The following is a 24,240-nucleotide window of genomic DNA, read 5'->3' as shown; positions in this document are numbered from 1 at the left end:
ATTTTTTTTTTATTTTGTTTACTTAATTTCATAATATGAATGCTAAAATCAGAAAATAATAAGTAGAAAAAAAACAAGGATATTTAAAGCCCTCGCTGTGGTACACGCTCGCTCTAGACAGTGATTTTCAATGCATCTAGGTTTTGAGTACATGTGCTGAACAATTGGAAGCTTTGTCGTATTTTAGCCTTTGTGGCCGATAAGGAGTTGAATTTTTCGCCAAATGTATTCATGTACATAGTTCTGTCAAACAGTATGAATATTACAAATTCATGTCAACCTTACCCAGCGTGTCTTCCACAATTTTATATAACACATGTCATCCCATCTGGTTTGCACTTAGTGGGACCTTCATTTTGTGTTACAAAAGGACAATGACCCAAAACACATCTCCAGGCTCTGTAAGGTATGTGACCAAGAAGGGGAGGGATGGAGGGCTGCATCAGAGGACATGGCCTCCACAATCACCCAACCTCAGCCCAGTTGAGATGAGTTTGGATGATGTTGGAAGGAATGGACCACAGAACAATGGTAAAGCAGCCAACAAGTGCTCAGCACCTCCTTCAAAACAGTTGGAAGTTATTCCAGGTGAGGACCTGATGAAGATGATTGAGAGAATGGTAAGAGTGTATAAAGCTGTAATAGAAGTAATCGGAGGTCCACACAGGGTATTTTCTATATGCAGAGTGCAAAGCCCAGAGACTGTGGTCTTCTAACCCGACCTGAAGGTCTCCTAAACACATCTGAAGATGTATTTAGGGTTCAAATATAAAGCATTCTTAAAATAATTACAACATTTAAATGTACACTGCTAATATAATTGTTATAGGGACTAAGGCTATGTGCGCACTAGGCCGTTTTACCCGCGGATTTGCTGTGGAAATTTCTTGAGAAATGTCTGCAATCTTTGTGCAGACATTTCCCAGCAAATCCTATGAGAAAAAAAAATAGCTGTGCGCACGCTGCGGATTTTTCTCAAGAAATTTCCTTGAGAAGATTTTCTTGAGAAAATGAGCATGTCAATTCTTTTCCGCAGGTACCTGCGGATTTCTGCAGTACAGCCTGCAAAATCCGCAGGGAACAACCTGCGGGAAAATCGCGGCAAATTCGCGGCTAATCCGCGACAAATCCGCATGCGGATTTACCGCGGATTTGGTGCGGATTTTTTCCGGAGGTCCGGAAATCTTCCACTCCCAGAAGTTTCTCAAGAAATTTTCTTGAGAAAATTCACATTTCTAGTGCGCACAAAGCCTAAGTCCCCAATTTAACTGTTTTGGGTTTTTTAAAGTTGTTTCCATTTTACAATAAGGAATAACGTTTGGAACACCATTCTAAGTCTGAACTGGGTGCAAAAACCTAAAAAAACATCACTATGGGGAGATAAGGTATGCACACCAGTGACTATGTAAGGGGAATACATGGAATAGCAGAAACTGCTGTGTGAATACTGACTTGAAAAATCCAATAGCTATATGTAAGAGTGAAAATGTGAAAAATGGAATCTGCATTACTGCCATGAACATATGAATCAAGAGAAATTTAGCTACTGAATTGATCAATGCAATAGAGCCCCAACACTACGCCAAAGTATTTCTCTACGTTGGGGTCCCTAGCTTGTGTGTGTCCTCTCATGCAGTTAAAAAACTTACCGTGTATGGGAAGCTGAGACCCAGGCTATTTATGCGTATGATATGGATTGGCAATAGGTGTGGTTGGGGAGGGTTCACAAACGAAAAACTACTAACAATAAGGAATAACGTTTGGAACACCATTCTAAGTCTGAACTGGGTGCAAAAACCTAAAAAAAACATCACTATGGGGAGATAAGGTATGCACACCAGTGACTATGTAAGGGGAATACATGGAATAGCAGAAACTGCTGTGTGTATACTGACTTGAAAAATCCAATAGCTATATGTAAGAGTGAAAATGTGAAAAATGGAATCTGCATTACTGCCATGAACATATGAATCAAGAGAAATTTAGATACTGAATTGATCAATGCAATAGAGCCCCAACACTACGCCAAAGTATTTCTCTACGTTGGGGTCCCTAGCTTGTGTGTGTCCTCTCATGCAGTTAAAAAAACTTACCGTGTATGGGAAGCTGAGACCCAGGCTATTTATGCGTATGATATGGATTGGCAATAGGTGTGGTTGGGGAGGGTTCACAAACGAAAAACTACTAACAATAGTTAGTTATTATCTCCCCATAGTGATGTTTTTTTAGGTTTTTGCACCCAGTTCAGACTTAGAATTATTGTTAGTAGTTTTTCGTTTGTGAACCCTCCCCAACCACACCTATTGCCAATCCATATCATACGCATAAATAGCCTGGGTCTCAGCTTCCCATACACGGTAAGTTTTTTAACTGCATGAGAGGACACACACAAGCTAGGGACCCCAACGTAGAGAAATACTTTGGCGTAGTGTTGGGGCTCTATTGCATTGATCAATTCAGTAGCTAAATTTCTCTTGATTCATATGTTCATGGCAGTAATGCAGATTCCATTTTTCACATTTTCACTCTTACATATAGCTATTGGATTTTTCAAGTCAGTATTCACACAGCAGTTTCTGCTATTCCATGTATTCCCCTTACATAGTCACTGGTGTGCATACCTTATCTCCCCATAGTGATGTTTTTTTTAGGTTTTTGCACCCAGTTCAGACTTAGAATGGTGTTCCAAACGTTATTCCTTATTGTTAGTAGTTTTTCATTTGTGAACCCTCCCCAACCACACCTATTGCCAATCCATATCATACGCATAAATAGCCTGGGTCTCAGCTTCCCATACACGGTAAGTTTTTTAACTGCATGAGAGGACACACACAAGCTAGGGACCCCAACGTAGAGAAATACTTTGGCGTAGTGTTGGGGCTCTATTGCATTGATCAATTCAGTAGCTAAATTTCTCTTGATTCATATGTTCATGGCAGTAATGCAGATTCCATTTTTCACATTTTCACTCTTACATATAGCTATTGGATTTTTCAAGTCAGTATTCACACAGCAGTTTCTGCTATTCCATGTATTCCCCTTACATAGTCACTGGTGTGCATACCTTATCTCCCCATAGTGATGTTTTTTTAGGTTTTTGCACCCAGTTCAGACTTAGAATGGTGTTCCAAACGTTATTCCTTATTGTTAGTAGTTTTTCGTTTGTGAACCCTCCCCAACCACACCTATTGCCAATCCATATCATACGCATAAATAGCCTGGGTCTCAGCTTCCCATACACGGTAAGTTTTTTAACTGCATAAGAGGACACACACAAGCTAGGGACCCCAACGTAGAGAAATACTTTGGCGTAGTGTTGGGGCTCTATTGCATTGATCAATTCAGTAGCTAAATTTCTCTTGATTCATATGTTCATGGCAGTAATGCAGATTCCATTTTTCACATTTTTACTCTTACATATAGCTATTGGATTTTTCAAGTCAGTATTCACACAGCAGTTTCTGCTATTCCATGTATTACATAGTCACTGGTGTGCATACCTTATCTCCCCATAGTTTCCATTTTACAGGTGACATCCTTGCCAAGTGGGTGTTGGGAAGATGGGTAAATATTCATTATTTCATCAACACAAGTTCCAATCACTGATGCCGGCTGAAATATTGGTGGGGAAGAAGGTGAATATTCATTATTTCATTAACATAAGTTTCAATCACTTACGCCGGCAGAGCGGTTAGGGGGATTATGGGAAAGAAGAGAAGTGAATATTCATCCATTAACTAGCTGGCATATGACTATAAACTTCCAGGGCCTACAGCAATGTACACCACTAAGAGTTAGATATCCTGAAAGGGCGACTCAAGACCTATGTCTGGGTACTATTAGTATGATGTTCCGCAACTACGGCTTATTTTTGGAGTAGGGTTTATATTTTAACAATACTCCTAAAAGGCAGAAAAATCATGCTAGGGCTTATTTTTGGGGAAGGTGTCATTTTTGGGAATAATGGTATCAGTAGAGCCAGTGGCGCAATTGATAAAATAGGAAACAACTATGCCTTGGAAATGAACTGTCTCTTTACTGGTGATAACAATATGGATAACTATATACAGATGGTGATAGCTGGTCGGTGTTTTTCCCACTTACTGTATAGTTGAAGACTCTCACACATTTCAGACAGGCAGGCCTCTGAGGGAAAACGTTCCTTATTTTGGGCTGAGTTATATTTCACCTGTAAGGCAACTTATCCTTCTAGTGATACATTAAAAATCCTCTCAAAATGGAGGACGTCAACTGCTTATTTTTCCACTCAATTGCCGTCTCCCAACTGACTCTATCCTTCACTCAGTATCCGGCGTTAGCTCACACTCACATGTGACTCATACAGCTGCAGTCATTGGCTGATTGCAGAGGGGAAGCCTAAAAGGGTATTCCCATCTCCTAGATCCTATCCTAATATGTAGTAGGTGTAATAATAATATTAATAATAATAATAGCAAATGCCTCCAATTAGAAATGTAGTATAATTCTCCTGATATAGATAGCCATGTCTCTTATTTCATGTGCAGGCCATTTTTTAAGTTAGATATCTATGGTTTCGTCCACTCAGCGTGACAGTTAGTTATTTGCCTGAGGTCGTAACCATGGATACCTAAGCTGCAATGCCCTGCACATGAGGTAAGAGACATGGCTATATCAGGAGAACTATACTACATTTCTAATTGGAGGTATTTGCTAATATTATTATTACACCTACTAAATATTGGGATAAAATCTTGGAGATGGGAATACCTCTTTAACCCTCTGAGTGCTGCATGTTAGCAGTTTTTCACAATATACTACAATATACCATATGCATAGAAAATTTACAGCATTTGTGTGATCACTCTATACTTCTGGTTTGTGGCCATCCCCAGGGCTTTATACAATCGCAGAGCAGTACTTCCACCCACACAGTACTATATACCCCTCAGAGCTGTGTGTTCCCCACCCCAGTGCTGTATATCCCCCAGAGCTGTATGTCCCCCCACCCCAGTGCTGTAAACCCCCATGAGCTGTATGTTACCAAATCCAGTTCTATATACTCCCCAGAGCTGTATTTCCCCCAACTCCAGTGCTGTATACCTTCCAGAGCTGTATGTTCCCCCACCCCAGAGCTGAATACCCCCCTCTAGATCTGTATGCCCTCTCCCCAGTAATGTCTATGTCCCCAGCCTCTCCTTTGATGTATATATAGCAGTGTCAGTGTGCGGTCATGTTTGTTAGTGACAGCCACCAATCAGTATGGCACAGTCACATGCCGAGGAGAAGCTGGAAGGCAGATAAGCTGAGTGCGACTGCTGCTGGCTTTGCCCTAATCAAAATACCTCTAATGTATGACTGTGTAGACATTTATGTCTGTTTATATGTATTTTTGTGAATTTGTCCTTAAATACATATATATGCCTGTATGTGTATGCACATGTCTGTACAAAAACCTGGAAGTGGCCCTGACCTTGTGGATGGGATTAAGAGTAATATATCAATCTTAAAATCTTCCAAGCCAGCCAGGAGTCAAACCTAAAACCTTCCAATGTGTAGTCAGATGCATTATCCATTGCACCACTGGCCCTACTATGGAGAAGATTAAGACTTTTTCATTCTGCTTGACCAGGGAATATTGCCTGTTCTACCTTTTTTTTCATTAAAAATATCTGTACAGTCATAAGCCTTATCAAAGCGTTTACTCCAGCGCTGAGAAAAACCCCCAAAATGCTTAAGTGGTGCTAATTTTCCAGAGGAGCATTGCATGGCGCATAAGCCTCCTCACCTGGGTATGATAAACATGTCAGTCTCAAGACAAGTAGAAATGTTACCCCTTGTAGGAGCAACATATTTATATACTTCTTCTACACACAACTGTGTACATACATGAGGGATAAACTCTCAAGGTTACCACTTGTAGGAGAAACATAGGAACTTAGTTTTGTGGAAAAATATATAAATATGTACATATATGAGGAAATGAGGAAAAAAGTCTCAAGCATCTTCATCAGATTCCCACCTGGAACAGCTTTCAACAGAGGTGCTGAGCAGTTGTGGCTGCTTTGCCTTCGTTCTGCGGTCCATCCCATCCCAAATCATCTTAATTGGGTTGAGGTCGGGTGATTTTTGAGGCCATGTTCTCTGATGCAGCCCTCCATCCCTCTCCTTCTTGGTCGCATACCTGACAGGCTGGAGCTGTATTTTGGGTCATTGTACTCTTGTAACACAAATGAAGGTCCCACCCAGTGCAAACCAGATGGGATGGCATGTCTTTGTAGAAAACTGTGGAAGACACGCTGGGTAAGGGTGACTTGAATCTGTAATATTCATACTATTTGACAGAACCATGTACATGACTACATTTGGTGAAAAAATTTTTTAAACATTCATCTCCTTGAGTAAAAATTGATCACTACCATTCTGCACCAGAACCCCATTAATTGCAGCATGCTGGGGGTCACAAGCCCCTCCTGGCTGCCAACTGCAATTAAACATCTGCTCTGCACAAAGCCCAATAGAAGCTGACATATATTTACCATGTGGTCCTCAAGCGGTTAACATCTACACGAAAATCCATCAACTAAAAGGGATAATGTATAAACAAGGATAAAAAAAAAACACACACACACAGCAAAAATGCAATAATCAGAGAAGATTGTTATTGTATATATTATTGTGTATTTCCGGCAGAAAAAAAAAATGCTGATAAAAATCAGAAAAAAGCGTTTACGTTAAGTGCGAAAATGGCCTAAGCCTATGTTCGCACATTGCTTTTTTTGCACTCTTGGCAGTAAAAATGCGACATATCCAATGCAAAGATTTACTGCTTGTTTGTTTGTTTCTTTCTTTGTGTGGATTACATGTGTGCTTTGTCTACTGTACATATCAACAAAGTCAGTTTTATCACCAAAAAATGCTGCAAAAACCCAGCACTAATGTTATTCTGGAGGTTTTCCATCATTTTTGTACTTTTTCAATGTTTAAAATAGAAAAATTGTAGAAGGGATGCTGTTCTCTGGTCATGCAGGATCAATAAGTTTCAGGCAGGGTCTCACAGTAGGGCCAGTGGCGCAATGGATAACGCGTCTGACTATGGATCAGAAGATTCCAGGTTCGACTCCTGGCTGGCTCGAATTTTTTTTTTTTGTGTAAGTTAAAAAATAAATCCCAAAATCAGAAAATAATAAGTAGAAAGAAACAGAAATGTATATAAAGGTCTCGCTGTGGTACACGCTCGCTCTAGACAGTGATATTCAATGCATTTAGGTTTTGAGTACATGTGCTGAACAATTGGAAGCTTTGTCGTATTTTACCCATTGTGGCCGACAAGGAGATGAATGTTTAAAATATTTTTTTAACAAATGTATTCATGTACATGGTTCTGTCAAATAGTATGAATATTACAGATTTATGTCACCATTACCCAGTGTGTCTTCCACAGTTTTATATAAGGACATACTGTATCATCCCCATCGGGTTTGCACTTAGTGGAACCTTCATTTGTGTTACAAGAGAATAATGACCCAAAACACAGCTCCAGGCTTTGTAAGGTATGTGACCAAGAAGGAACAAATAGAAGTTTGACAGAGGCGCTGCGGACCATACAAACCAGTGTTTATTCTAAAAGTTAGGATTAAAATATGGACACAACGAGTTTCTGGGACCTACAATGCAAATGTCCCCTTCCTCAGGTGCCAGATGTAATATATGTGACTAAGAAGGAGAGGGATGGAGGGCTGAATCAGAGGACATGGCCTCCACAATCACCCGACCTCAACCCAATTAAGATGATTTGGTATGGAATGGACCGCAGAACAAAGGCAAAGCAGCCACAAGTGCTCAGCACCTCTGGGAGCTTCTTCACAACAGTTTGAAGCCATTTCAGGCAAGAATCTGATGAAGATGCTTGTGAGAATGGTAAGAGTGTATAAAGCTATCTTCAGAGTAATCGGAGATCCACACAGGGTATTTTTCACATAGGGGCTAATTATGGATTTTTCAATCCAATCTTTGTGGCAGACAAGGATTTGGACGTTTTTGTTTTCCCCTAAAGTGGTTTATGTACATAGTTCTGTAGAAATAGTGTAGAAATTATTTACTCTACTCCTCCTACAAGCTTTATACCCCCTCTCTACAATACTCACTTCTGTTGATGTTGGAAAGTAATACAGAAATGACAAACAAAAAGACCCTGAGAAGGGCCGGTGGTGCAATGGATGACGCATCTGACTATGGATCAGAAAATTCCAGGTTTGACTCCTGGCTTGCTCGAAAGTTTTTAAACTCCAACTATGAGTGGAAATCACCTGAGTGACGTTACCGCTTATCGCACTGCTCATCTGAAGGTGCTGCTTGGAGCTCACAGCGGGCAGTCTTGTTCTATCGTGCTCGATGTAAGCTTCAGAAATGTAGCAGTGCTGGAAGCGTCGTGGGACCTTCATGTAGATTACGTCAAACCTGGAGGGGTGTTTCAGGGATTAATAAAATGGTGAAAGAGGGTTCTTATTTTGTCTTTTATTCCAAATAAAGCATTATTTTGGTGTTTATTTCTTTTCACTTACAGATTAGTGATGGGGGGTCTCATAGATGCCTGCCATTACTAATCTAGGACTCAGTGGCAGCTGTGGGCTCTTATTAACTGCTTAATACTCCGATTGCCATCACATCAGGGCAATCGGGAAGAGCTGGGTCCAGCACCAGAATTGGCGCATCTTATGGATGCGCCACTTCTAGAGCAGAAGTGGACCGCTATTGTTAAGCTGGAAAAGGCTAAATAACAATGGCCCTTCCTACCCTAATAATATCAGCCCCCAGTTGTACTGTTGCTAGTTTTTGAAAAATGGGGGGGACCCCACGTCATTTAAAATAATAAGTAAATAAAATAATTTAAAAAAAAGTGTGGGATCCCCTTTATTTTTCATAACAAGCCAAAGTACAGCACACAACTGAGGATTGCAGTCCGCAGCTGCTCCTCTTCCTGTGCTGGGCATGAAAAATGGAGGCGATCCCATATAATTTTTTTCACAAAAAATTTAAAAAAAACAGCTGGCCAAGCTAGCTATCCCTCTATCGAGCTATTCTGTTATTTCTTTCTTTCTATCTGTTCTTTCTTATTATCTATTCTATATGTTTGTCCTGTCTATTCTTTCGATGTATTCTTTTTATCGATCTACCTATCTATTCTAGCTATCTATCAATTATCCTATCCTATTATATTTTGTTACTCCTTTAAAAAATGCATTAACAAAAACGTAGCAAAAACGCGGCAAAACATCATGCATTTTTTGGGCCACAACCTGCATTTTCTTTGATTACAGGAAAAAGATGCAGTGTGTGAACATAGCCTAAAGCTAGTTGGAAACTGGTCAGGAAGACATTGAAGAGAGTGCTGTCTTACCAAAGCGGGGGGGTGTATAGTGGAGGGTTCAGGAAAGAGAGAGGGGGATAAAGCTTGTATACTTCCTCTACAGAACTATGTATATACATTAGGGGAAAACAATACCACACAAATCCTTGCCTGCCCTAATGGTTAGATTGTCCCTATGCATTTTTTTCTCAATGTTTATCATGGAAAAATTGTTCAATAGGTGCTATTCTCTAACTATGCAGAATCAAAATAATTCAAACAGCTCTCATAGTAGGGTCAGTGGCGCAATGGATAACGCGTCTGACTACGGATCAGAAGATTCTAGGTTCGACTCCTGGCTGGCTCGAATTTTTTGTTTTTTATACATAAAAAAATACATTCCAAAATCAGAAAATAATAAGTAGAAAGAAAATAAAAATGTATATAAAGCCCTCGCTGTGGTATACGCTCGCTCTTGACAGTGATTTTCTAGGTTTTGAGTACATGCAATGAACAATTGGACGCGTCGTAATTTAGCCATTGTGGTCGACAAAGAAATGAATGTTTAAAACATTTTTTCACCAAATTTATTCATATAAAATGAAATTTCCATGTCCAAAAAGCTTGTCGGCAGAGGAAAGCATGAAGTGCTCTAAAATTTCCTGGTAGACGGCTGTGCAGACTTTGGTCTTGATAAAACACAGTGGACCTACACCATCAGATGACATGGCTCCCCTAACCATCACTGATTGTGGAAACTTCACACTAGACCTCAAGCAGCTTGGATTGTGGCCTCTCCACTCTTCCTCCAGACTCTGGGACCGCGATTTCCAAATGAAATGCACAATTTACTTTCATCTGAAAACAACACCTTGGACCACTGATCAACAGTCCAGTTCTTTTTCTCCTTAGCCTAGGTAAGACGCTTCTGGCATTGTCCATTGGTCAAGAGTGGCTTGACTCAAGGAATGCGACAGTTGTAGCCCATGTCCTGGATACATCTGTGTGTGGTGGATCTTTTAGCACAGACTCCAGCAGCAGTCCACTCTTTGTGAATCTACCCCAAATTTTTGAATGGCCTTTTCTTAACAATCCTATCAAGGCTGCGGTTATCCCGGTTGCTTGTGCAACTTTTTCTACTACACTTTTTCCTTCCACTCAACATTCCATTAACATGCTTGGATACAGCACTCTGTGAACAGCCAGTTTCTTTTGCAATGACCTTTTGTGGCTTACCCTCCTTGTGGAGTGTGTCTATGACTACCTTCTGGACATCTGTCAAGTCAGCAGTCTAACCCATGATTGTGTAGCCTACTGAACCAGACTAAGGGATCATTTTAAGTGCTTACTAAGCCTTTGCAGGTGTTTTGTGGTAATTATTCAAATTTTCTGAGATAACTTTTGGGTTTTCATTGGCTGTAAGCCATAATCATCAACATTAACAGAAATAAACACTTGAAATAGATCACTGTTTGTAATGACTCTATATAATATGTTTCACTTTTTGTATTGAATTACTGACATAAAGTAACTTTTTGAGGATATTCTAATTTATTGAGATGCACTTGAAGTTCTGTAGAAGCAGTATACAAGATTTATACCCCTCTATCCCCCTCTCTATTCCTTGCACCCTCCACTATACACCCCCTGCTCTAATAGGACAGCGCTGTCTTCAATGTCTTCCTGATCAGCTTCCAACTAAATACACCAGAGATTGATTGGGAACAGGTCTGAGCCATCATATAAAGGAGTAAGTCTGTGTTCACACATAGTGTAAAGAGTGCATTTTTCCTGCTGATTTTCTGGACTCAACCACCCAAGAAAAGTGGATGTGGTTTCATGAAAATTAATGCGCACTCTGTTTTTAAAGATGTAATTGAAGGGTACGTTTTGTTTTTTTTTTGTTTATTTCCTTTGGCAGAAAAAACCCACAAGAACAAATGGATTTACATTTTTAAGTCCAAAATCAAAGCTTTTCTCTACTAAAAATGCATTAAAACGATGTTTGACATCTGTGCCAAAAGTGCTTCAAATAAAGGGGAAAATGTATAAAAAAAAGATAAAAAAAAAAAAACAGCAAAGATGCAATAATCAGAGAAGATTGTTATTGTATGTGTTATTGTGAATTCCTGAAGAAAAAAAAATGCTGATAAAAAGCAGCAGTAAAAAAGCGCTTACGTTAAGTGCGAAACCAGCCTAAGCCTATGTTCACACGCTGCTTTTTTCTGCAGCCAAAATCTGAACTCTTGGCGGTAATAATACTGCTTATAAAGCACAGAGATTTTATAATGTTTGTAATGGAAAAAATGCAGAATAGGTGTCTTTCTTTAGTCATGTGGAATCAATAAATTTCAAAAAGAGTCTCACAGTAGGGCCAGTGGCGCAATGGATAACGCGTCTGACTACGGATCAGAAGATTCTAGGTTTGACTCCTGGCTGGCTTGGAAATTTCTGTTTTTATGTAAATTAAAAAAATAAATTCCAACATCAGAAAATAATAAGTAGAGAAAAAAGAAAAATGTACAGTCATATGAAAAAGTTTGGGCACCCCTATTAATGTTAACCTTTTTTCTTTATAACAATTTGGGTTTTTGCAACAGCTATTTCATTTTCATATATCTAATAACTGATGGACTGAGTAATATTTCTGGATTGAAATGAGGTTTATTGTACTAACAGAAAATGTGCAATCCGCATTTAAACAAAATTTGACCGGTGCAAAAGTATGGGCACCTCAACATAAAAGTGACATTAATATTTTGTAGATCCTCCTTTTGCAGAAATCACAGCCTCTAGTCGCTTCCTGTAGCTTTTAATGAGTTCCTGGATCCTGGATGAAGGTATATTTGACCATTCCTGTGTACAAAACAATTCCAGTTCAGTTAAGTTTGATGGTCGCCGAGCATGGACAGCCCGCTTCAAATCATCCCACAGATGTTCAATGATATTCAGGTCTGGGGACAGGGATGGCCATTCCAGAACATTGTAATTGTTCCTCTGCATGAATGCCTGAGTAGATTTGGAGCGGTGTTTTCGATCATTGTCTTGCTGAAATATCCATCCCCTGCGTAACTTCAACTTCGTCACTGATTCTTGCACATTATTGTCAAGAATCTGCTGATATTAAGTTGAATCCATGCGACCTTCAACTTTAACAAGATTCCTGGTACAGGCATTGGACACAGAGCCCCAAAGCATGATGGAACCTCCACCAAATTTTACTGTGGGTAGCAAGTGCTTTTCTTGGAATGCCGTGTTTTTTTGCCTCCATGCATAACGCCTTTTTGTATGACCAAACCACTCAATCTTTGTTTCATCAGTCGACAGGACCTTCTTCCAAAATGTAATTGGCTTGTCCAAATGTGCTTTTGCATACCTCAGGCGACTCTGTTTGTGGCGTGCTTGCAGAAACGGCTTCTTTCGCATCACTCTCGCATACAGCTTCTCCTTGTGCAACGTGCGCTGTATTGTTGACCGATGCACATTGACACCATCTGCAGCAAGATGATGCTGCAGGTCTTTGGAGGTGGTCTGTGGATTGTCCTTGACTGTTCTCACCATTCTTCTTCTTTGCCTTTCTGATATTTTTCTTGGCCTGCCACTTCTGGGCTTAACAAGAACTGTACCTGTGTTCTTCCATTTCCTTACTATGTTCCTCACAGTGGAAACTGACAGTTTAAATCTCTGAGACAACTTTTTGTATCCTTCCCCTAAACAACTATGTTGAATAATCTTTGTTTTCAGATCATTTGAGAGTTGTTTTGAGGAGCCCATGATGCCACTCTTCATAAGAGATTCAAATAGCAGAACAACTTGCAAGTGGCCACCTTAAATACCTTTTCTCATGATTGGATACACCTGCCTATGAAGTTCAAAGCTCAATGAGGTTACAAAGCCTAAAAATTAAAAAAAAAATACATTAAAAAGTGCCTCAAATAAAAGGGGAAATGTATAAAAATGTATAAAAAAAAAACCAGCAAAAATGCAATAATCAGAGCAGACTGTTATTGTGTATTCCTGCAGAAAAAAAGCTGATAAAAAGCAGCAGAAAAAATTGTTTATGTTAAGTGAGAAAACGGCTTAAGCCTATGTTCACACGTTGCTTTTTTTTTGCAGTCAAAATCTGGACTCTTAGTAGGAATATGCTATGTGCGCACACTGCGTTTTTTGTGACCTCAAAGATGCAGCATTTTTGGCCACAAAAAAACGCACAAAAAAAAAGCATCCGCGGCAAAAATGCATAAAAAACGCATGCGTTTTTGTGCCTTTTGATGCTTTTTTTTGCTGCATTTTTCTCCATTCAATTGAAAAACGCAGGGAAAAACGCAAAAAGAATTGACATGTTGCATTTTTGTGGTCACCACAAAAACGCAGCAAAAAAAACCCAAAACACTGTGCGGACAGCCAAAATAAAATCTCATAGGCTTTGCTGGGGAAGGAGATTCATGCAGTTTTTAGAGCAAAAACACACCCGAAAAACGCGGAAAAATGCAGCGTGCGCACATAGCCATAATGCTGCTTATAAATGCAGAGATTTACTGCTTGTTTCCTTCTTTCTTTGTGTGGGTTACATGTGTGCTTTGTCTACATTACATATCAATAAAGATAGTTTTAGCACCAAAAATTACTGCAAAACCAGCACTAATATTATTTTGGGGGGTTTTCCCTCATTTTTGGACTTTCTCTCTGTTTATAATGGAAAAATCGTATAAGTGGTGCTGTTCTCTGACTATGCGGAATCAATACATTTCTAGAAGGGTCTCACAGTAGGGCCAGTGGCGCAATGGATAACGCGTCTAATCAGTGGCGTAACTAGAGTTGGATGGGCCCCGGTGCAAAGTTTAGACCTGGGCCCCCCCTCCACATACACAGACACTTGGGGTAGGGGATAATGACACTGACACTTGGCTCTCACCCACAGCACCCTGAAATCCCTCTATCAGCACCCAGCTTTCCTATGTTCTGATATTTATCTTGTCCTCAGCACCCAGCTTTCCCATATCAGAGCATGAGAAAGCTGGGTGCTGAGAGATGTATATCAGAACATGGGAAAGCTGGGTGCTGAGAGATGTATAGCAGAGCATGGGAAAGTTGGCTGCTGAGGGAAAGAGCCTTTTTCCCTCAGCACAAAACGTTTCCATCCCATACTTGTATCTTTGTTCCCCCTGTATAAAGTTCTCAAAATACTATAACAGCCCCCACATAGCCTTCCAAATAATTGTATAAAGGGTCCCACATAACCCTTCATATATTAGAATGCAGATACATAGACCTCCATATATTATAATGCACCCCCATAATCCTCCATGTATAAAGTAGCCCTTCAATTATAATGCATTTCCCATAGTTCTCCATGTATTAAAATTCACCCCATAGTTCTCCATATATTATACTGCACCACATAGTCCTCCATGTTTTATAATGCACTTCCATAGTCCGTGTATAAGGTAGCCTCCATAGTTCTCCATATATTATAATGTAGCCCCCATAGTCCTATATGTATTATAACACAACCCCATAAAACTTCAGATGGTATTATGCAGCCCCATACTCCTCCATGTATAATTCACCCCTATATTCCATGTATAAGGTGTCCCTTCATTTTGTATTATACAGCCCCCCCCCCCCGACCTCCATTTTAATGCAGCCCTATAGACCTCCAGTATAATGCAGCCTCATAGACCTCTATGTATATTACACCTCTATATTCAATGTATAAGGTGTCCTTCATGTTTATTAAGCAGCCTCCATATATAATAATGCAGCCAACCTCTCCAGGCCTCCATGTATAATATAGCAGCCAGCCTCCCAGGCCTCCATGTATAATATAGCAGCCAGCCTCCCCAGGCCTCCATGTATAATATAGCAGCCAGCCTCCCCAGGCCTCCATGTATAATAATGCAGCCAGCCTCCCAGGCCTCCATGTATAATAATGCAGCCAGCCTCCCCAGACCTCCATGTATAATAATGCAGCCAGCCTCCCCAGGCCTCCATGTATAATAATGCAGCCAGCCTCCCCAGGCCTCCATGTATAATAATGCTGCCAGCCTCCCCAGGCCTCCATGTACAGTATCATGCAGCCTCCCCACCACAGGCCTCTATGTACAGTATCATGCAGCCTCCCCACCCCAGGCCTCCATGTACAGTATCATGCAGCCTCCCCACCCCAGGCCTCCATGTACAGTATCATGCAGCCTCCCCACCCCAGGCCTCCATGTACAGTATAATGCAGCCTCCCCACTCCAGGCCTCTGACCACCGTGTACTCACTTATATATATATAAAAAAAAAAACAAGTACTCACCGCTCTCCTCCTTCCACTGCTGCTCTGTCCTGACGTCTCCTTGTTCCACTGCTGCTGTACTCCCTGCTCTCCTCCTTCCACTGCTGCTCGTCCTCCCCTCTCCTCGTTCTCCCGGTGCTGCGGTCGGCGTCCTCCCTCCCTGCGCTCTGTGCACTCAGCACAGCAGTCGCACAGGAGTGACGTCACCGCGCAGGCACAGGGGGAGAATGATGATGCAGAGCGGCGCCAGCCGCTCTATGCTTCATTATTACTGTGCGCGGTGACGGGGGAGGAGGGCCCCGGTGCCGCCGCTGACATCGGGCAGGAGCGCCCGGTATCGGGGGCGGCAGCGGGTCAGATAGTGGGCGCGTGCACTGTGACAGATCAGCGCAGCTTCTCTCTCACTGAGAGGAGCTGGCTGCTGATTTGCCGGGTCCCCGCGGGCCCCAAACCGCCCGGGCCCGGTCGCGATGGCGACCGCTGCGACCGCGGTAGTTACGCCACTGCGTCTAATCCTAGTTACGGACGTGTATAGCTCTCCCTCCCCACCCACCTACCCTGCACATGTAACCTCCATATCCAAATAAATACGTGTTCACACAGCAAATATCTGGTGAGTGCCATTCTCTTTCAAATTTGGATCACACATCGTCTTTTTTCATGTGCACCCCAGAGCTGTTTTCTGATTCATACTGCTATATGGACTTGGCATGATTTGATTATAGTGCGGAGTGGTGCCCTGGGTCTTTTTTCCTTTATAGATTGATTATATATATATATATATATATATATATATATATATATATATATATATATATATATATATATATATATAGTTAATTTTATCACCAAAGAATGCTGAAAAAACAAAATTGAAGACTGGGTGCTGTTCTTTAGTCATGCTGAATCAATACATTTCAAGAAGGGTCTCACAATAGGGCCAGTGGCGCAATGGATAATGCGTCTGACTACGGATCAGAAGATTCCAGGTTCGACTCCTGGCTGGCTCGAAATTTTTTGTTTTTATGTAATTTAAAAAAATTAAGTTCCAAACTCAGAAAAAAAAAACAAAATGTAAATAAATCCCTCGCTGTGGTACACGCTCGCTCTAGACAATGATATTCAATGCATCTAGGTTTTGAGTACATGTGCTGAACAATTGGAAGCTTTGTCGTATTTTAGCCTTTGTGGCCGATAACGAGATGTTTAAAACTTTTTTTTTTGCCAAATGTATTCATGTACATAGTTCTGTCAAATAATATGAACATTACAAATTCACGTCACCCTTACCCAGCGTGTCTTTCACAGTTTTCTACAAGGACATGTCATCCCATCTGCAAACCAGCACTTAGTGGGACCTTCATTTATGTTATAAGAGGACAATGACCCAAAACACACCTCCAGGCTATGTAAGGTATGTGACCAAGAAGGAGAGGGATGGAGGGCTGCATCAGAGGACATGGCCTCTATAATCACCCAACCTTAACCCAATTAAGATGATTTTGGATGGAATGGACTGCAGAACGAAGGCAAAGCAGCCACAAGTGCTCAGCACCTCTGGGAGCTTCTTCAAAACTGTTGGAAGCTTTTCCAGGTGGGAATGTGATGAAGATGGTTGAGCGTTTTCTCCTCATATATGTACATAGTTCTATAGAAGTAGTATATAAAAAAGTTACTATGTTCCTTCTACAAGGGGTAACATTTCTACTTGTGGAGAGTGACATGTTTATTGTGCCTGCTCTTCTGGGAAATGAAAGCACCATTCAAGCATTTTTTCTCATTCAGTGCTTTAAATCTAAGTACCTTAGATAAAGGTAATGCTCCTCGTCAGGGAAAAGAAGGGAATTTTGTTTACTTACCGTAAATTCCTTTTCTTCTAGCTCCAATTGGGAGACCCAGACAATTGGGTGTATAGGCTATGCCTCCGGAGGCCGCACAAAGTAATACACTAAAAGTGTAAAGCCCCTCCCCTTCTGCCTATACACCCCCCGTGCTCCCACGGGCTCCTCAGTTTTGGTGCAAAAGCAAGAAGGAGGAAAAAATTATAAACTGGTTTAAAGTAAATTCAATCCGAAGGAATATCGGAGAACTGAAACCATTCAACATGAACAACATGTGTACACAAAAAAACAGGGGCGGGTGCTGGGTCTCCCAATTGGAGCTAGAAGAAAAGGAATTTACGGTAAGTAAACAAAATTCCCTTCTTCTTTGTCGCTCCATTGGGAGACCCAGACAATTAGGACGTCCAAAAGCAGTCCCTGGGTGGGTAAAATAATACCTCGTAATAGAGCCGTAAAACGGCCCCTTCCTACAGGTGGGCAACCGCCGCCTGAAGGACTCGTCTACCTAGGCTGGCATCCGCCGAAGCATAGGTATGCACCTGATAGTGTTTCGTGAAAGTGTGCAGGCTCGACCAGGTAGCCGCCTGACACACCTGCTGAGCCGTAGCCTGGTGCCTCAAAGCCCAGGACGCACCCACGGCTCTGGTAGAATGGGCCTTCAGCCCTGAGGGAACCGGAAGCCCAGCAGAACGGTAAGCTTCGAGAATTGGTTCCTTGATCCACCGAGCCAGGGTTGATTTGGAAGCCTGTGACCCTTTACGCTGGCCAGCGACAAGGACAAAGAGTGCATCCGAGCGGCGCAGGGGCGCCGTACGAGAAATGTAGAGTCTGAGTGCTCTCACCAGATCTAACAAGTGCAAATCCTTTTCACATTGGTGAACTGGATGAGGACAAAAAGAGGGTAAGGAGATATCCTGATTGAGATGAAAGGGGGATACCACCTTAGGGAGAAATTCCGGAACCGGACGCAGAACCACCTTGTCCTGGTGAAACACCAGGAAAGGGGCTTTGCACGACAACGCTGCTAGCTCAGACACTCTCCGAAGTGAAGTGACTGCTACTAGGAAAACCACTTTCTGCGAAAGGCGTGAGAGAGAAATATCCCTCATTGGCTCGAATGGTGGTTTCTGAAGAGCCATCAGCACCCTGTTCAGATCCCAGGGTTCTAACGGCCGCTTGTAAGGAGGAACGATGTGACAAACCCCCTGCAGGAACGTGCGTACTTGTGGAAGTCTGGCTAGGCGCTTCTGGAAAAACACAGAGAGCGCTGAGACTTGTCCCTTAAGGGAGCCGAGCGACAAACCCTTTTCCAGACCAGATTGAAGGAAGGACAGAAAAGTGGGCAAGGCAAATGGCCAGGGAGAAAAACCCTGAGCAGAGCACCACGACAGGAAAATTTTCCACGTCCTGTGGTAGATCTTGGCGGACGTTGGTTTCCTAGCCTGTCTCATAGTGGCAATGACCTCTTGAGATAATCCTGAAGACGCTAGGATCCAGGACTCAATGGCCACACAGTCAGGTTGAGGGCCGCAGAATTCAGATGGAAAAACGGCCCTTGAGACAGCAAGTCTGGTCGGTCTGGTAGTGCCCACGGTTGGCCGACCGTGAGATGCCACAGATACGGGTACCACGACCTCCTCGGCCAGTCTGGGGCGACGAGGATGACGCGGCGGCAGTCGGCCCTGATCTTGCGTAACACTCTGGGCAACAGTGCCAACGAAGGAAACACATAAGGGAGCTGAAACTGCGACCAATCCTGAACTAAGGCGTCTGCCGCCATAGCTCTGGGATCTTGAGACCGTGCCATGAACGTCGGTACCTTGTTGTTGTGCCGGGACGCCATTAGGTCGACGTCCGGCATGCCCCAGCGGCAACATATCTCCTGAAACACGTCCGGGTGCAGGGACCATTCCCCTGCGTCCATGCCCTGGCGACTGAGGAAGTCTGCTTCCCAGTTTTCTACGCCTGGGATGTGAACTGCGGATATGGTGGAGGCTGTGGCTTCCACCCACAGTAGAATCCGCCGGACTTCCTGGAAGGCTTGCCGACTGCGTGTCCCGCCTTGGTGGTTGATGTATGCCACCGCTGTGGAGTTGTCCGACTGAATTCGGATCTGCTTGCCTTCCAGCCACTGCTGGCACGCTTTTAGGGCCAGATACACTGCCCTGATCTCCAGAACATTGATCTGAAGCGAGGACTCTTGCTGAGTCCACGTACCCTGAGCCCTGTGGTGGAGAAAAACTGCTCCCCACCCTGACAGACTCGCGTCCGTCGTGACCACCGCCCACGATGGGGGTAGGAAGGATTTCCCCTTCGATAATGAAGTGGGAAGAAGCCACCACCGAAGGGAAGCTTTGGTTGCCTGAGAGAGGGAGACGTTCCTGTCGAGGGACGTCGGTTTCCTGTCCCATTTGCGTAGGATGTCCCATTGAAGAGGACGCAGGTGAAACTGCGCGAACGGGACTGCCTCCATTGCTGCCACCATCTTCCCCAGGAAGTGCATGAGGCGCCTCAAGGGGTGTGACTGACCTTGAAGGAGAGATTGCACCCCCGTCTGTAGTGAACGCTGCTTGTTCAGCGGAAGCTTCACTATCGCTGAGAGGGTATGAAACTCCATGCCAAGATATGTCAGCGATTGGGTCGGTGTCAGATTTGACTTTGGAAAATTTATGATCCACCCGAAACTCTGGAGAGTCTCCAGAGTAGCGTTGAGGCTGTGCTGGCATGCCTCTTGGGAGGGAGCCTTGACCAGCAGATCGTCTAAGTAAGGGATCACCGAGTGACCCTGGCAGTGGAGGACCGCGACTACTGTAGCCATGACCTTGGTGAAAACCCGGGGGGCTGTCGCCAGGCCGAACGGCAGTGCCACGAACTGGAGGTGTTCGTCTCCTATGGCGAAGCGCAGGAAGCGCTGATGCTCTGGAGCAATTGGAACATGAAGATAAGCATCTTTGATATCGATCGATGCAAGGAAATCTCCTTGGGACATTGAGGCGATGACGGAGCGGAGGGATTCCATCCGGAACCGCCTGGTCTTTACGTGTTTGTTGAGCAGTTTTAGGTCCAGGACAGGACGGAAAGACCCGTCCTTCTTTGGAACCACAAACAGGTTGGAGTAAAAACCGTGACCCTGTTGCTGAAGAGGAACAGGGATCACCACTCCTTCTACTTTCAGAGTGTCCAACGCCTGCCGAAGAGCATCGGCTCGCTCGGGAGGCGGAGATGTTCTGAAGAATCGAGTCGGAGGACGAGAGCTGAACTCTATCCTGTAACCGTGAGACAGAATGTCTCTCACCCATCGGTCTTTTACCTGTGGCAGCCAGGTGTCGCAGAAGAGGGAGAGCCTGCCACCGACCGAGGATGCGGTGTGAGTCGGCCGTAAGTCATGAGGAAGCCGCCTTGGTAGCGGCACCTCCGGCGGTCTTTTTAGGGCGTGACTTAGACCGCCATGCATCGGAGTTCCTCTGATCCTTCTGAGGCCTTTTGGACGAGGAGAATTGGGCTCTGCCCGCACCCCGAAAGGACCGAAACCTCGACTGTCCCCTCCTCTGTTGGGGTAATTTTGGTTTGGCCTGGAGTAAGGATGTTTCCTTTCCCTTGGATTGTTTTATGATTTCGTCCAATCTTTCACCAAACAAACGGTCGCCAGAAAATGGCAAACCGATTAAGCACTTTTTGGCAATCGAATCTGCCTTCCATTCCCGTAGCCACAAGGCCCTGCGTAATGCCACCGAATTGTCGGCTGCAACCGCCGTACGGCTCGCAGAGTCCAGGATAGCATTAATAGCGTAGGACGCAAATGCCGACGTTTGAGAGGTTATGGAAGCCACTTGCGGCGCAGACGTACGTGTGAGTGCGTCAATTTGGGCTTGACCCGCTGAGATAGCTTGGAGTGCCCATACTGCTGCGAATGCTGGAGCGAAAGACGCGCCGATAGCCTCATAGATGGATTTCAACCAGAGCTCCATCTGTCTGGCAGTGGCATCCTTGAGTGAAGCCCCATCTTCAACTGCAACTATGGATCTAGCCGCCAGTCTGGAGATTGGAGGATCCACCTTGGGACACTGAGTCCAGCCCTTGACCACGTCAGGGGGGAAGGGATAACGTGTATCCTTAAGGCGCTTGGAAAAATGCTTATCTGGACAAACTCGGTGTTTCTGGACTGCCTCTCTGAAGTCGGAGTGATCCAGAAACATACTCGCTGTACGCTTGGGGAACCTGAAACGGAACTTCTCCTGCTGAGAGGCTGACTCCTCTGCTGGAGGAGCTGAGGGAGAAATATCCAGCATCTTATTTATGGACGCAATAAGATCATTCACTATGGCGTCCCCATCAGGAGTATCAAGATTGAGAGCGGCCTCAGGATCAGAATCCTGATCGGCTACCTCCGCTTCATCATACAGAGAGTCATCTCTCTGAGACCCTGAACAATGTGATGAGGTCGAGGGGATTTCCAAGCGAGCTCGCTTAGGCGGTCTGGGACTGCGGTCCGTGTCAGAGACCTCACCCTGGGATCTATGAGACACCCCGGGGGGACATTGATGTTCCGACTGAGGGGAATTAGGGGGCAGTGATTCCACAGTGCCCATGGTCTGAGATACCGGTCTGGACTGCAAAGCTTCTAGTATTTTAGCCATAGTCTCAGAAAGTCTGTCAGTAAAAACTGCAAACTCCGTCCCTGTCACCTGGACAGTGTTAGCTGGTTGTTCCCCCTGGGCCCCCCTTAGCAGAGGCTCCGGCTGAGCAAGTGCTACAGGGACCGAGCAGTGCACACAATGAGGGTCAGTGGAACCTGCCGGTAGCGAGGTTGTACATGCGGCGCAGGCAGCATAGTAAGCCTGTGTTTTGGCACCCCTGCTTCTTGTGGGCGCCATATTGTTGTCTCCTTTGAGCAACACAACAGGGTATATAGCCAGAAATCAACTGTGCACCATACAGTGTAAAGTATAGCCTGTAAAACATATAAACTATAATCACACTTTTGCACAAGTGGGGCCAGCACCTCAGGTGCTGCTTACCGCCCGCTGAAAGCGGTTGTGTGGCCACCAGAATCCCTGCCTGGGTCCCCCAGAGTTTGTCTCCCCTCTGCAGCGTCCTAGGAGCTGACAGGAATGGCTGCCGGCGTCCTGAGGAGAGGAGGGAGCCGTGGGCGTGACCCAGAAAGTGCGGGAGCTGGTGCCTCACTGTGCACAGTGAGGGGGGTGGAGTATGCAAAGCATGCTCCAGCCCTCAGTGCTGCCGTGCTGTACAGCGTCCCGCCCTTCCCCTGACTGGCAGGGCTGGGGGCGGGAAGAGAAAGAGACTAGGCCCAAAAGCCGGGGACTCGAGTTATAAGCGCGGCCGCCGTATAAGCGCGGCCGGCGCAGAGTCCCCGGCGCACTAACAGTCCCAGCCGCGCCTCAGTAAAAAACAATGGCAGCGGCGGTCAGCGCGGTAGTCCCCATACACAAACACACTCAGCGACGCTGCAGTGTATAATGGCACAAACGCGGCAGCGCCGCGGTCCCCGGTGCACTAGCACACCCAGCAATGCTGGAGTGTTGCTGTGCGCGGTCCCCACGAGGACACAGAGTACCTTAAAGTCGCAGGGCCATGTCCCTGAACGATACCCGGCTCCTATCCAGCAGGCTCCTCAGGAGTTGTGGATGAAGCACGGTCTCAGTGCCTGGAGACCGATAGGATCCCACTTCACCCAGAGCCCTAAGGGGGATGGGGAAGGAAAACAGCATGTGGGCTCCAGCCTCCGTACCCGCAATGGATACCTCAACCTTAACAACACCGCCGACAAGAGTGGGGTGAGAAGGGAGCATGCTGGGGGCCCTGTTAAGGGCCCACTTTTCTTCCATCCGACATAGTCAGCAGCTGCTGCTGACTAATCTGTGGAGCTGTGCGTGCATGTCTGCCTCCTTCGCACAAAGCAAAAAAACTGAGGAGCCCGTGGGAGCACGGGGGGTGTATAGGCAGAAGGGGAGGGGCTTTACACTTTTAGTGTATTACTTTGTGCGGCCTCCGGAGGCATAGCCTATACACCCAATTGTCTGGGTCTCCCAATGGAGCGACAAAGAAGTATGAGATTTCATTTGACTATGTAAGAGGCTTATGACTGTACAGATATAAAAAAAAAAAAGTAGAATGGGTGACGTTCTCTTGTCATGCAGAATCAAAACATTTTAAAGTTTTCTACAATAGGGCCAGTGGTGCAATGGATATCGTGTCTGATTACATATCAGAAGATTCTGGGTTTGATGCTTGGCATCAAACCCAGAATCCCCCCCCAACCCTCCCATACTGCTGGCAGCCCCACCCCCATGCTCCATGTATACCGCTGGCCACCCCCCCCCATGCTCCATGTATACTGCTGGCAGCCCCCCCATGCTCCATGTATACTGCTGGCAGCCCCCCCATGCTCAGTATATACTGCTGGCAGCCCCCCCATGCTCAGTGTATACTGCTGGCAGCCCCCCATGTATACTGCTGGCAGCCCCCCCATGTATACTCCTGGCAGCTCCCCCATGCTCCATGTATACCGCTGCCCCCCCCCCATGCTCCATGTATACTGCTGGCAGCCCCCCTATGCTCAGTGTATACTGCTGGCAGCCCCCCCATGCTCAGTGTATACTGCTGGCAGCCCCCCATGCTCAGTGTATACTGCTGGCAGCCCCCCATGCTCCCCCCCCCCGGCCCCTGGGTATGCACTGATGTTTAAAAAAAACAAGTTTTTACTTCTCTCCTCGTTCCCCCGCTGCTGTCCTCACGTCTCCTGGTTCCCCCGCTGCTCTCTCATCTCTC

The 24,240-nt window shown here is 44.7% G+C and overlaps 3 non-coding genes across 3 annotated transcripts; all 3 read left to right on the top strand.

Annotated features, from left to right (window-relative positions):
• The first annotated feature begins 7,041 nt into the window (after positions 1-7,041).
• On the top strand, positions 7,042-7,114 carry TRNAH-AUG (transfer RNA histidin (anticodon AUG)). Its single transcript has one exon. It is a non-coding gene; the product is annotated as a tRNA-His (tRNA).
• Positions 7,115-9,622: 2,508 nt separating this feature from the next.
• Positions 9,623-9,695, top strand: TRNAR-ACG (transfer RNA arginine (anticodon ACG)). Its single transcript has one exon. It is a non-coding gene; the product is annotated as a tRNA-Arg (tRNA).
• Positions 9,696-16,547: 6,852 nt separating this feature from the next.
• Positions 16,548-16,620, top strand: TRNAR-ACG (transfer RNA arginine (anticodon ACG)). Its single transcript has one exon. It is a non-coding gene; the product is annotated as a tRNA-Arg (tRNA).
• The last annotated feature ends 7,620 nt before the right edge of the window (positions 16,621-24,240 follow it).

This window comes from Anomaloglossus baeobatrachus, chromosome 4 (genome assembly GCF_048569485.1).
Source record: "Anomaloglossus baeobatrachus isolate aAnoBae1 chromosome 4, aAnoBae1.hap1, whole genome shotgun sequence".
NCBI lineage: Eukaryota > Metazoa > Chordata > Amphibia > Anura > Aromobatidae > Anomaloglossus > Anomaloglossus baeobatrachus.
Note: the sequence above shows the minus strand (reverse complement) of the source record. Positions and strands in the feature narration are given on the sequence as shown.